General features: G+C 43.8%; 2 long non-coding RNA genes across 2 annotated transcripts in view; both read left to right on the forward strand.

The window, feature by feature from the left end:
* Positions 1–15,128, forward strand: part of LOC308585351 — a 77,113-nt gene that overhangs the window by 40,505 nt on the left and 21,480 nt on the right. The window lies entirely within an intron of this gene.
* Positions 3,898–6,521, forward strand: LOC308585372. Its single transcript, XR_014007342.1, has 3 exons — positions 3,898–3,979; positions 4,764–4,911; positions 6,268–6,521. It is a non-coding gene; the product is annotated as an uncharacterized lncRNA (long non-coding RNA).

Genomic DNA, 15,128 nt, shown 5'->3' on the forward strand with positions numbered 1-15,128 from the left:
AATTTGTTAATTCTGGGTATCAGAACTGGACAGAAGTTATAGCCCTTCCACATAAAAATCCACTCCTGGTTACTGTGTTTCTTCATCAGTATCATGTGTGTGTGTGTGAGAGAGAGACAGATTTTGTTGAACAATTAGGAGCCAGAAATCCTTGTCAATCTACTGCAAATAACCTAGAGATCTAACAGTAGACCCAGATCTACCCTGTGTCCATTTCTGTTCTAAATTGCCAATCCTCATTGGCCTGTTGTGAGTATTCTGCCAATTATAGGATTTTTTATTTTTTATTTCAAAAAGCCATCAGCAGCTCCCACATCCTTGTTTCATGCACACGCTCTTCACCACATTGAACTGAAACATTTGCTTATATACAGTATCTTCCACAAAGGTCCTCAGGGCCAAAGATAACACAAAATGTTCTCCTCCCAAAGCCTTGCAAATAGCTAAGGCTGACAGAAAGCAGATCGAGAATTTAGAAAGTGGCTTTTAAAGTAATCCTGTATTTTCAAATGGACACTTATAAAGAAATTCATCTAGGCACTTGGGAAATACTGAAGGGTAAAACCACCCCACAGTCAAGTGCTTGGCTAACCGTCATAAAGCTTTATGCCTTCAGGAGTTATGACTTGGTAAAACTGCATTTGTATCTCTGTTTGATTCTGCATTTAAATGCTGGCAGTCCAACACTGGAACTGCATCCAACGTTAGGAACCCACACAGAGAGCTGAGCAAAACAGAAGTGATGGCAAGACCAGAAAATAAATGTCAGGAAAACACAGCAATTAAAAATACCACTGCAGCCATATACCAAAGAACGAGTGAAGCAAACAGAGGAGCATTTCCTTCCAAAATGAGGGTGGTGGGCTGTTACCTCCCATTACGACGTTGCCTAATACTCTTCTCTCTCTCTCTCCCCCCCCCGTTAGCACTGATTCCTGTCTCCAATTCTCATTCCCGCCCTTTACAAATATTGTTTAGGAGCCCACCGCCTTGGCTTGGGAAACAGCCCAACACTGATGGATAGACCATGCTAGGTGGGCCAGCCTCAGCGAACTGACTTGGGGCTTCCTCTGAATTGTTAAAAATGAGAAAAAGTGAGCCAAGTAGCCTGGCCCAGCCCTGAAGGAAGGAGTGGCGGGCTAAGGTTTAGGAGAAGGAAGAAAAGGCTCCCACACAATTTGGTACATCCTTGGAATAGCAATGGGTCCAAGATGACCATGCTAGATGAGTTAAGGAGCATATTGTTGATAAGCTAAACCTGCCTTTTCAATAACCTGCAAGTGTCCTGGAAAAACTAGAACATCCGCTTTTTTCTCACACAATTTCATGCTGTTATTTCCCTCTAAGAAAGCATTGTATTGGGTTTGTGATCTTGCGCAGCACCCCAAAATGCATTATTTGGGCATCATTCCTGAAAAAAACCCACATTTTTGGGGGGGGGAGGGAAATCACAGCATGAAATTGCACAAGATCATGACACCCAAAATGGCCACCATTCTCCTGCAAGAAAAAATAAATATGGCATCCCGGTGTTTGCCTTTGGTGCACTTTCCATTATTTGGAGTGTTGATATACTTGGCATTACAGTCGGCTCGTCAGTCATGCATATATAGGCATCTGTCCTCACAAAGTGCTGTAGGACAGGAAGCCAGTCTGTAGTTAGTGAGCTTGGCATCAACAAGGCCTACTCTAAGTAGCAAAGCCTGCATGGTGGAAGGAAGGTGGCATTCAAGTAGGCCATTCTGAGCACTCCATGTGAGGAAACCATGGATGCATAGACTGGCTCAAAGAGGGGTTAAAAGGTGGTTTCCACAAACTCCTCACCCTTCCAAGGCATGTCTGTGGGTGAAGCAAGGATTTTAGTCTGCCTTAGTGAAGTGGAAAAGTACACAAATGAATGGATATTAACACAAATGACAAGGACTCACGTGGTCCTAGAGGACTCAGAGAAAATGGTGCCAGAACTCCACACCTAACTGACATATACCCAACCCTACTGCTCTGCCAACCCTCATAAAAGATACTGCTCCATTGAGCCACCAGTGCTTGGGGTGAAGAGAGACACCATCACCCTCAAGAGATGCTGCAGTTCTTTCCCTTGCAGTGAAAAAACAAGACATGCATCTGAGAGAACCATTCGCTGGTTCAACTGGTGGTCGTATCCCCTCCCTGCTAAATGCGCTGCCCACACCTAAGCCTTCATTTTCTCTTCCTCCATTTGGAGAAAATCAACAAAGTGCTCAACTACTTTCTTTCATATTCTGGATCAGGCTTACCTCAAGATGCTCTGTGTTCTAGTCTGCTGCGAAGCAGGCAATAGTCTCTCTCCTTTGGTAGAGGCCAGACTCCACAAGAAAGGAAGAAGTGGTTTAGCTTCCACTTGACCCAACCACCCAGCTGTCAGCTATTAAAATTAACCTTCCTTCCCCAGCTGAAGGAAGATGAGGAGGCAACAGGGGATCCTGAGCAGGCAGGCAGACAAAGACCAAACTGACAGCTCAATTCAATTCACTGGTTTTCACTCTTGTCTTTTCAGGTGTGCTTGTAGACTAGTGAAGAGCCTTGTGGTGAGTCCTCTTTATGCATCTTTCTTTACACTTGACTAGGCCCAAGACATTTTGAAGCCTGGGGGTAAGGCCAAGATGATTCTCCCCTCCTCCTTCTACATAATATGGAAAGCTGACTGGATGGGTGACTGGATATTACATAAATGCTGGCAACAGGGGAGTGTCTTCCATCACACCTGAGGGCAGCTAGCTAATTATGGAGGAATAGCAGAGGTCACATGACACACCCTTCCACAGAAGGCTGCAGGTGGGGTGAGGAAACATATTCCCCCAATCTGTTGAAGTCACCACATTCTTCCTTCTGGTGAGGCCAGCCCTGATGCTAGTTTAGAACAGGGTTTCCCAAACTTGGGTCATCACCTTTTTTTGGACTACACTTTCCATCAACCCTGACTGCTGGTCTAGCTGGCTAGGGATGATGGGAGCTGTAGTCCAAAAACAGCTTGGGAAATCCTGGTCTAGGAGGATTCCAGACTATACAGGAAAGCCACAGCAAAGGCAACTCCAGCCCCAGGAAGCAAACAACGAAACTTATAGCCAGGAAGGAAGCAGAAATGGTGGGGTGGAAAGACAAAACAGCACTAAGCAGGACAGAAGCTGGCAAGAAACCAGAAGCCACAACTCATCACAAGGGCCATAGCAGCAGATGAGAATTTAAACAGAAACTTTGCCGGCCATTGGAGCCATGCCAGATGGGAACTCTAATGCTTTTTTGTGTGGCTCTGCTCAAGGGCAATGCATTTTAAAGAGTTTAAGCACTTTTCTGCCTGATGGATAAATTCTCCTCTTCCATATGGGCAGAACTCTGTTTTATAAATTTGTGAGTATGAAGACAGCAAATAGGCTTTCACTACCTGCACGGCATATAAAGGTGGGGAGGGGAGGGAAAGCCCTCCATAGCTGTCAACGTTTCCCTTTTTTAAAGGGAAATTCCCTTATTCCGAATAGGATTCCTCGCAAGAAAAGGGAAAAGTTTACAGCTAGGGGCTCATCCCATTTTCAATATTAAGTTTTGCTTTATATTGCGACTACAAATGGGAAGGAGAAGACCAAAATTCAATGTGCAGAAATGTTTGCCGTGTATCAGCAGCTGAAATGAACCAGAATTTTGTTGTGGGTGCTAAAGGGGCAAAGGAAGGATCTAAAGGTGCTTCCAAACTAGATGCTTAATCTGGAAAAGACACTACCATTTGGTTTTAAGGGGCACATGCATGTTGTTTCTACTGCTGTTGTTTTTGCGACTACAGAAAATCCGAGCTCTTTCTAGGCATGCTTGCATTCATTGCTTGAGGCAGCCATCACCCTCTGCCTAGCAGTGAGGCAGGTCTATTGCAGAGGTGACTTGCCCAACACCCAGTGGTTGCAATGTTCAACAGAGAAGTTCCAAGCTTGACTGAGTAGCACCAGAAAGGGTGTATTTTTGGGTGCGGGAAAGTGATGGGGGTCAGCTGACATCATCATAATTATTATTATGGCAAAGCAAGAAATTCACAGTCTTTGGTAGAGATGCCCTTGGCTCTCCTTCCCAGTCCATTCTGAATGTGCAAACAGATAGTCCAGATTGCTGTTAGTGTATAGATCGTATGGTGACAAAAAAAAATTAGAAATAAGTAAGATTATGGTTGCTAGACTTACTTGGCTTCACTTATAAGAAAAAACATACAGAGCTGCAACTGCAGAAAGGGAAATAAAAGAATTGGAGGTTATGTATATGGATTTCAAGCAAGAATGTAGTTCAGTGCCTCACGATATCTTAGGGGAAGTAATATATTAGGCTGGCTTGGAAAGAAGCACAAGCAAACAGTTCCAGAGAAACCCCACCCCAAAAAAACAATTTATAGAAAGAAGGTCATGATAAACAAATAATTACAGATAAGCAACTTCGTATGTCTCACTTATTTTAAAAATGTGTTCCCCGCATTGCCAGTATGCACAACTCTTGTTAAGTCCTCTTTAATCCTCGGAAAATGAAGCTGGATCCTGTGTTAATGATTAAGCAGAGGCAAACTGTTTAGCAGAAAGAATGTTAAATTCTAGGAGTAAAGTTTAGGAAAACATTTGGGTTCAGTTTTCCACAACTAGAAGAGGAGAAGAAGAGTTTTGGATTTGATATCCCGCCTTTCACTCCCTTTAAGGAGTCTCAAAGTGGCTAACATTCTCCTTTCCCTTCCTCCCCCACAACAAACACTCTGTGAGGTGAATGAGGCTGAGAGACTTCAGAGAAGTGTGACTAGCCCAAGGTCACCCAGCAGCTGCATGTGGATGAGCGGAGATGCGAACTAGCTACATGCTAGTTGACAGGCCTTTTGGAGTTGCTCTTTTCGCAGGGTCTTCCTTACACAAGGTAACTATCAGACATGTACCAATGCCACAGCATTTTCCTGAGCGCAGCTAATCTTGGCAGTGTTACGATTTGTCTAGGATGGGTATTGTGCATACTCAGAAATTCACATTTGATGGCCAAATAGAGGGCCAGGCTCTCGCATCTGAGCAGGCAGCATCAGCACGAAGATCACAGTGGCCAGCCTTTTGCAGGGAGACAGCTTCAGTGTGAGGTCACAACTAATTATGATGTCAGCATGAAGTCACAGCTTCTTTCAAGCAGGCTGTATCAGCAAGAGATCACAATGATCACATGATCCTTCAAGCAGACAGAATAAGGTGGATGGTGCCCAGTGTGGTTGGTGGGGCGGAGAAACCAACAGTAGATGGAACTGGTGCCAAAGAGCCAACTAATTTTGGTTTTGCACCCATCCTCCTCCCTGCTGAGTTCTACAATGGCAACCAAAGAGGAGAAAGCTGGCAGGGAGCACCACCGCCCCCTGGGCTGGACTAAGTAAGGCAGGTTGGGGTTGGAGGGATGGTGCCCCACTTGCACCAATGGTCCAGCCTCCACTGGAATGAGCATGAGATCAACCAAACAGTCTACTAGATATTTAGGGATTGGAAACCCAGTGTTGTGCATCTTTCCTTTATCATCCATGTCCCATGACTTCTGAGACCCTTGTGTTGATCTCAATATGTTAGTGTGATGGCCTGTTGACTAACGTTGAGCTACAGTACAATAATGAGAGAACTAAAATAATTAGATGGGCCAGTAGGTTGTTCTTTGCTATTGAAGGACTGGTCTACCCAATATGGGAAATCCATAGCTGCTGCCACCCAACATCTCTCCCTGCCCAGATCCCATTATTTACCTGGTAACATGGCAGCCAGTGAATTTGAAGTAGTGCAGGAGGACACGGAATGCAGTTGTGTAATGTCAATCAATCATTTATTTTGCTAAGAACACTGAGGAAACCTGAAGTACTTAACCCCTAAAGTTGTTGGTTGCTTAAGTGACCTTTTAGGGACTAGAAATAAAATCCATGAGGTTTTCATGATTTTCTGGATGTCTCTCATACATACCAAAATATAATAACTTTCACAAAAAGCAGGAGTCCATAAGGAAAAAAGAAACGACCACCGATCGCATCTCATTTTCTTAACCTTAAAACTTCTTCTTAGCTGGATTAAGTTCAGGAAAAATATATAGATCACTTCACATTTCTTTCTTTCAGTCAGTTTGCCCATGCAAATATTTAGCATCATTTATTCAGTATGGAATTTTCAGTCGTTTCTGTGATTGATGAATTCAAGGAAATAGATATTTCTGTTCCTTAGTTACTTTTCAGAATGTTCTGGTTAATTCTCTTGCCAGTTTTCCTGAGCCAGGAGGCAGCGAGTGAGCTGTGTTGGATGTTGGATGCCGGGGTTTGTTTTTCATGCCCATGAATGTGCAGAATGGTGAGGAGCAGGCTACCACAACTCCACCCTGTAACTATTTCAAGGCCTGACATTGTTCTTCAAGCGGGACATCTGATTTGTCAAAGGGGTTGTCATCCCCTCCCCCTTCCCCCTTCTGTTCTCATTACACAGGGAGGCCCTGGCTAATGGCTTTGAGATTGCTTCTGAGAATGATGGCCAGAGAGGCATGTGTGTGTGTGTGTGTAAGCATGCCTAATTATTACCGGGCCCTCATCAAATTCAGTTCTCAAAGTTTTGTACACCTGGCTAAGCATCAACTTACAGAAGGCAAGGGAAAGCCAAGGATGGGTTCTAACATTTGTTGCTAAGAGGACCAGCAACATGCAAACATTTATTTTAACCACTGAAAGTATGGGGGCCATTTTGCACTCCAAACCAGTGGCACTGCTGGTGCATCCTCAATAATGAGCTGCAATGGCTAAAAACATAGTGGGTGAAGTGGCCTTCATAGGCCAATCCTAACCTGCATAATACTGCACAGTATGAAGTGTTCCTGTTCAGTGTTCTAGTCAGCTAGCCACACCTTCTCCATTATGCTTCATTCCATTTCCCCTCCCGCCAGGTTTTCCATTCTCCCTTTCCCCAATAGTCAGCTCATTCTGTGGCCAATGAACATGCTCAGTCATCACTGGGTTGTTTTGGACATTCTCCCCTTATTTTCTAAAGTATTTTGTTCTTTTGCAAACCTTGGAGTTCACTTAAACTTGCTGATACCGCCATCCAATCCATAGCTGATGCTGTTTTTGGCTTCATAAGAATCTACATTTATTTCCAAACTCTGGACATAGAGGGGATGATGAGGTGGTAGAAAAGATCGCACCACTTCAGGCTATAGGTGGGGCATTCTGATTTCTGAGATCACATCTGCCAGAACCACTGGCAGTCATCTTTGAGAATTCCTGGAGAACAGACAAAGTCCTAGCAGACTGGAGGAGGGCAAATGTTGTCCCTATTTTCAAAAAGGGGAAAAGAGAGGACCCAAATAATTATCGCCCAGTCAGTCTGACATCAATACCAGGGAAGATTCTGGAGCAGATCATTAAGCAAACAGTCTGTGAGCACCTAGAAAGGAATGCTGTGATCACCAATAGTCAGCATGGATTTCTGAAAAATAAGTCATGTCAGACTAACCTGATCTCATTTTTTGACAGAATTACACGCCTGGTAGATGAAGGGAACGCAGTGGATGTAGCCTACCTTGATTTCAGCAAGGCATTCAACAAGGTGCCCCATGATATTCTTGTAAAGAAGCTGGTAATATGTGGTCTTGACTATGCTACCACTCAGTGGATTTGTAACTGGTTGACTGACCGAACCCAAAGGGTGCTCATCAATGGTTCCTCTTCATCCTGGAGAAGAGTGACTAGTGGGGTGCCACAGGGTTCTGTCTTGGGCCCGGTCTTATTCAACATCTTTATCAACGACTTGGATGATGGACTCAAGAGCATCCTGATCAAATTTGCAGATGACACCAAACTGGGAGGGGTGGCTAACACCCCAGAGGACAGGATCACACTTCAAAACGACCTTGACAGATTAGAGAACTGGGCCAAAACAAACAAGATGAACTTTAACAGGGAGAAATGTAAAGTATTGCACTTGGGCAAAAAAAATGAGAGGCACAAATACAAGATGGGGGACACCTGGCTTGAGAGCAGTACATGTGAAAAGGATCTAGGAGTCTTGGTTGACCACAAACCTGACATGACCCAACAGTGTGACGCGACAGCTAAAAAAGCCAATGCAATTCTGGGCTGCATCAATAGGAGTATAGCATCTAGATCAAGGGAAGTAATAGTGCCACTGTATTCTGCTCTGGCCAGACCTCACCTGGAGTACTGTGTCCAGTTCTGGGCACCACAGTTCAAGAAGGACACTGACAAACTGGAGCGTGTCCAGAGGAGGGCAACCAAAATGGTCAAAGGCCTGGAAACGATGCCTTATGAGGAACGGCTAAGGGAGCTGGGCATGTTTAGCCTGGAGAAGAGGAGGTTAAGGGGTGATATGATAGCCATGTTCAAATATATAAAAGGATGTCATATAGAGGAGGGAGAAAGGTTGTTTTCTGCTGCTCCAGAGAAGCAGACACGGAGCAATGGATCCAAAGATTCCACTTAAACATTAGGAAGAACTTCCTGACAGTAAGAACTGTTCGACAATGGAATTTGCTGCCAAGGAGTGTGGTGGAGTCTCCTTCTTTGGAGGTCTTTAAGCAGAGGCTTGACAACCATATGTCAGGAGTGCTCTGATGGTGTTTCCTGCTTGGCAGGGGGTTGGACTCGATGGCCCTTGTGGTCTATTCCAACTCTATGATTCTATGATTCTATAATCTCTTCTCTGCATTAAATAAATGTCCTGCAGACAGAAAACCAGACCAGCTGTTGCTATTTTTATCCTCATTTACAGTGTGTTTGTTTTTAACATGGAGGATTGAAAATGTAAACATCTACCTGCAGTTTGAAGTAGTTCAGTCCATTAATCTGGAAATGCTGTCCTATTGTATTCTACCATGAGATAGTTAAAAATGAAGGGTAGTCTGGAGATATTATTAAGAAACAAACAAACAAACAATAAAAATCTGCCTCTGGCTTTAGACTATGCCAGCATCTTCTCTTGGAAATATGAAAATTACATTGGTCATATCTGTTTCTCTCAAGTGGGCGTCCTTTCAAAATATAGGTCTTGATCTGGAGAGATTTTGCAGCTTTATCTCCCTAAGCTTTTTAAGCAACCATTAAACTGAAAAGCAACATGAGTTCCTGGCATTGTCTATGGGAGATTATATTCTCCTCTGCTCCAAATAACTGGTGACCTCTGAAGCCTCAAGACGCCACAGCGAGGCAAAGGAGATCACAAGGAGAAGCGACGGTAAGTGGTGATGAAAACAGCTGGTGGTGAGGTTAGGAGAGACATCTGAGGAGGGATGATCAAAATGACTGTTCTGAGCTCCCAGCTGCATGCAAGGGCACCAGAGAAACAAAAACACATTGGCAATGTTGACGGGAAGGGCAGAGGTTGGGGGAGCAGCTGGCAATGCAACGACTGGTGGTAAAATTGGAGACACAAGCCGCTGGAGGAAAATGTTTTTTTTTTTAATGGTCCACGTACAAAGTAGGCCATCCTCATTCTAGCTTTTGCACTGTGCTGTGGGTGGAATTGCAGAAGAATCCAAGCCTTCTGATTTGAATATGGGCCTGCTGGCCCTTAGAAAATGCCCAAGTCCTCTGCATTCCCTCATTTTAGGAGCATTGCTGCAAAAGGCCACAGAGCTATCCCCCTGCCTCTCTACCCTTCCTGCTCCATGTCTCTGTCAGCTCTCTGAGGACCAAACTAGGTGTGTGGTGCAGGAGTCCTAGGAAAAGAGTGCTGAGGAAGCACAGCATTTAATCCTTCCTTCCTGATTTATTTTTTTTACCACAATCTCAATTGCCTCACTAAAGCTGCTGTTTTTTTTAAAGTCCTCATGAAAATCCAGCAGTCTTTTAGTGTGAGTTTCTCCTCAGATAAACCAGTTTCTGTGCAATTTTGCCTAATATACACATTTTTGCAATGCAATTTCCTCAATATAATGCATTTTCATATTTTATTTTCTCCAAAAGATTGCATACCTTTTTTTGGTACACGTTGTTGTTGTTTAGTTGTGTCCAACTCTTTGTGACCCCATGGACCAGAGCACGCTAGGCACTCCTGTCTTCCACTGCCTCCCACAGTTTGGTCAAACTCATGTTAGTAGCTTTGAGAACACTGTCCAACCATCTCATCCTCTGTCATCCCCTTCTCCTTGTGCCCTCAGTCTTTCCCAACATCAGGGTCTTTCCCAGGGAGTCTTCTCTTCTCATGAGGTGGCCAAAGTATTGGAGCCTCAGCTTCAGGATCTGTCCTTCCAATGAGCACTCAGGGCTGATTTCCTTCAGAATGGATACATTTGATCTTCTTGCAGTCCATGGGACTCTCAAGAGTCTCCTCCAGCACCATAATTCAAAAGCATCCATTCATTACTTGGCTAAATAACTGCATTGCAAAATTCAGACAAGCTTGAATTTCAAAGGCTGTCTGTATTTTGTTTCACGCAATTTTTTTTAGGAAAGTGTGGATTAGTTAGGTTCACCTTTAAATGTGAACTGATTCATATTTCTCCCGCATCCCTAACGATGAAGGTTTTGTGCACCTATCACTAATTGGACAGGGAATGGCATGCACCAAATGGAAGCTGCTGCATGCATGATTTCTCTCTGCATGGGATTGCATGTTCTTGCCAGTAATTTAGTCTTCTTCTGCAGGGCAAAGAAATACAATGTACTTTTCAGTCGCAAGTTTCTTAAAAGCAGAGGACAATAAAACAGAGGAATAAGAACAAGAATAATAAAAACACTGACAATCCCAGTGAGAAAACCTAGCAGGAAAAATGAAAATAGCACCTGCCAGCTGTTGGTGAGAGGCAGCCGAGGATTTAAAGCCTGTCTCCCTTTTCCCCACTAGGCAGCCAAATGGCATGATTTCAGATTGTCCAAGATGATGACCCATACGCATAAAATGAATCAACGCCAAGGGTTACAACTCTGCACCTAGTTAAAATGGCCTAAATCCTATTGTAGTCAATGGAAGTTAAGCAGCCTCACTGTGTGCAGAACTAAATTCAACAAAAATGCACCCCCATTACTATTCTTGCACTTAGTAACTAGGCTTCGTGAGTTTCATTCGTTTGCAAGCATTTTAAAATAGCCCCCTGTGAATCATAGTTCTGAAATGCCAATTATGTCTAAATAATCGCGTTACCTAAAGTGTTGTTGAACTCTTCCATCATAATGGGCCTATTATTCAGCTCCTTGTTATCAGTACAAAGGCAACTGATTGCATTTCTGCTACAGTGGGTGGCTGGAGACACGGGGGATTTGATAAGGAAAGAATTTTACATTCATGTTTTGGAAGCTTTCTGGAAAAGTCGAGCAATGTCAAATAACCAATAATGGAGGCACGGCTGAGGGAACTCTGACAATTGTCCATGACCTTCACCTCTACTTATTAATTGCTTCAAGTGCTTGCTCTGTCACTGATGGTTTATGTGTGCTTACCTGCTAACTCTACATTTTTGGTCCACCACCAAACAAGAGACGTGGATTCCTCGAACTGATTCAATGGCAGGATCCTGGTGGCACTCGAGAGGGAGGAGCTTAGGACCCACATGCTGCAGGTTTGATCTGCAGAATTTCCAATTAACAAGGCCTCCGACTGCAGGGCTTGGAAAGACTTGGGCCTAAGCTCTTGAGGAACCACTGCCAGGCCTCAGCTGAGGCAGCACACTGTGGGTGGAAATGCATGGAGTTCCCATTTCAAACACTACACTGGAAGAGCATCATCTCCAGTGTCTTTTTTTTTTTGCTGCGGGTGGCGCTATAGTTAAATCACAGAGCCTAGAGCCTGCCGATCAGAAGGTCGGCTGTTTGAATCCCCGCGATGGGGTGAGCTCCCGTTGCTCAGTCCCTGCTCCTGCCAACCTAGCAGTTCGAAAGCACGTCAAAGTGCAAGTAGATAAATAGGTACCACTCCGGTGGGAAGGTAAACAGCGTTTCCGTGCGCTGCTCTGGTTCACCAGAAGCGGCTTAGTCATGCTGGCCACATGACCCGGAAGCTGTACGCCAGCTCCCTCGGCCAATAAAGCGAGATGAGCGCTGCAACCCCAGAGTTGTCCACAACTGGACCTAATGGTCAGGGGTCCCTTTACATTTACCTTTAACATTCAAAGGTGGCCTTAAGGAATTGCACCAGAGGAAGGATGTGCAGCATCACAATACCCTCCAACATTTATCTGATGAAAATAGGGATGTCCTATAACAACTATTATTATTATTATTATTTCCCACCCACTCTGCACAGTTTCCAACACATATAAAAACATAATAAAACATTAAACATTATAAAGCTTCCCTAAACAGGGCTGCCTTCAGATGTCTTCCAAAGGTTGTATATTTACCTATCTCCTTGGCTCAGAGGTTGCATACCTCCAACATTTCCCTGATGAAAATAGGGATGTCCTAAGGAAAAGCAGGATATTATCAAATCAGAAACCAGGACGGCTTCTGTAAATCCGGAACTGTCCCTGGGAAACAGGGACACTTGGAAAGCCTGCAACAGGTGCTGGATTTCCCTGGGCTGAAAAAGCCTGAGGTAAAATTGTCTCCAATAGCACCGATTGTCTACTTTGGAAAGAGGACAGTGGTGGGAAGGATGAATTAATTCTGGCCTCGCTACGTCATCCGCTCCGCTACCATATTTACACTGCCAATCGGACAGATCGTCAGCACAGTTGAGGACAATTTCGAAATCTTCTGGATCAGGAACTTCTTCGCTGGCTCACTCATCCTTCTGTTCGACTTGAAAACGCAGAGGTTTATTTTAGCTTCCTGAACTAAATTTGTTTTGAAAGACTGACAAGAAAGGCCCAGCCTGGGGTATAAGTTTCATCAGTAAAAAAAAATATTGAAAAAATTCCTCCTGCTTCGCTTGTTGTCCCCCTTCTGTGCCGGTTGCTATGGAAACAGCAGGATGTGGGGCCAAAGTCCTCCGCTGCACTTTCTTGGCCCATTCCTCGGTGCCGTGCCCTCACCTCGCAGCCAAGGCTGGCTTTTGCCGTTCACTCACTTCCTTTCGCCCTCCCCTCAAGCAGAGTCGGTGGTCCCTTTCCAAGGACTTCACATGGTTATGATTTTCCAAAAAAATATTAACAAAATGCTTCTATAACAACGTTATTAAATCACTCCAAAACCGTTATGGCTTGTGGCTCACTTGCGATTTCCCTAGAGCACCACCGAAGGGCGACTGGTGATTTTACACATGGAAAACTTTCAACATGAGAGAAGGAGCCGGTCAAGAGCAGTCAACTTTTCCAACATGTTGGACACTCCAAGATCTGTAAATAAAGGGGCCGACTTTCAGACATAGAGACTGTGGCATGTTGTTTTGTGTTCCCCACTTCCCAGAGATGCTTTTTATGGGGCCAGTTTCCTAGGGAGGAAAGAGGCTCATTCCATTTTTAAAATATCTGCTTATTTTCAAATATGCAAGTTCAGCAGATGGGTTAGTATGGCTGCTTGCACACCATATACCATATTTTTCCGTGTATAAGACGCCCCCCCATGTATAAGACGCCGCCTATTTTTGGGGAATCCAAATTAAGAAAACACCCCTCAGCACTACCTGTGTATAAGACAAGCCCCAATTTCAAACCTCCTGTTTTGGTTAAAAAAACAAAAAACCCTAGTCTTATACATGGAAAAATATGGTATTTAAAGCACACACACTCTTCCAAGAAACCCAGGAGCTGTTGCTTGTTAAGGGTATTGTAGTGCTGTGGGGGTAAAACTACAGTTCCCATAATTCTTTTTTTTGGGGGGACGGGGGTTATGTGATTCAAATGTACGGTATGCATACTAGGGCAGACACAAGGACAGGCAGGCAGTAGAAATGTTAATGCGGCGTCAACCCAAAGCAACAACATGAGGTCTTAGAGGTCCCTAGGGCTGCTTCTTGTCAGCCAGTGACAAAAGTCAAGTTTCCTAAATCATCTTTCCTGACAGGAGCTCATGGTTTCCCCACTCCCTATTTTATCCTCACAACAATCCTGTGAAGTAGGCTAAGCTGAGAGACAGTGACCGGCCCAAGCTTGACCTTGTAACAATAAATGGATAATAGGCTTGTATTGTATTGTAACGATAAAGAAATATTAGGCTTGGGATCAGTAATTCACATTTGATTCAGGGTTCATGAGTAGGTAATCTAATTATATCAATGTCCTGACTTCACACATCAATAAAGGATAAATATTAGACAAGCTTAGCTGTTTAGAAATGTTAACATAAATCTATGAAGCGCAAACCCCAGGCTCTCTCTCTCTCTCTCCCCTCTGATAATGGGTGTAAAGATAAAGCTGTTTGGAAAGGAAAGGTTAAAATTACTGGAGTTGGTTCTTAGAGAGAAGAGATGGGAAACAAAGAAATGGATAGGGCACAAGACTATTGCTGAACGGCATAGCTCAGAGCAACTGTGCAATGGGGCATCTGCCCCTGATTACATCTTGAAGTTGTTCCATCGTAGTGGTGGTAGGGAGATGATTTTTATTTATTTGTGATTTGTTTGGAAAAAAGAATGACTGGAATACTTGTAAATGTGGTATCTTTGCGATTCTGTTACAAAAACTGTGCACAAGCGTTATCCAAAACTGCTCCCTTATGTAACAACAGCAAGGTTCTTATATACCAAATATTGGAAAAATGACTAATGGAGGAATGTGAAAATAAGCTGCACATGTAGCATTCTGGGCAATACATTGTGTTAGAACTAAAGCACAAATGTAATCAGTTCAATGAAAGCTGCCAGTTGCTTGTTATCTACTGGAACAAGGATGTGCATTGATGTAGATGTTGCAGCTAACTATCTCTTTAGAGGACTTGCTAGAAGAGATGTATATATTAAATACATTATTCATACCTATGTGTTAAACATTGATAAGCCCTAAGTATTTCACAGCACGGAGTAATGGCTTCAGATGTTTCTCGTTTCCCTGCAGTGCATTAAAACAAGCCAAAATACCTTTGAGACGAAACTAGCGTGGGAAGGGAACTAGTAAAGATTTGAAGGCAGATGTGCCAGCATCCAGTTGTGAAACACTTTTGAACAATGTTTGGAGGGTAATTAAATTCCCCAGTAAAATGCTGAGTGCAGGTTGGTGGGTTTTTTTTGTTTGATATGTGTCCATCC

Source organism: Podarcis bocagei (assembly GCF_964188305.1).
Source record: "Podarcis bocagei genome assembly, chromosome: 4".
Lineage (NCBI taxonomy): Eukaryota > Metazoa > Chordata > Lepidosauria > Squamata > Lacertidae > Podarcis > Podarcis bocagei.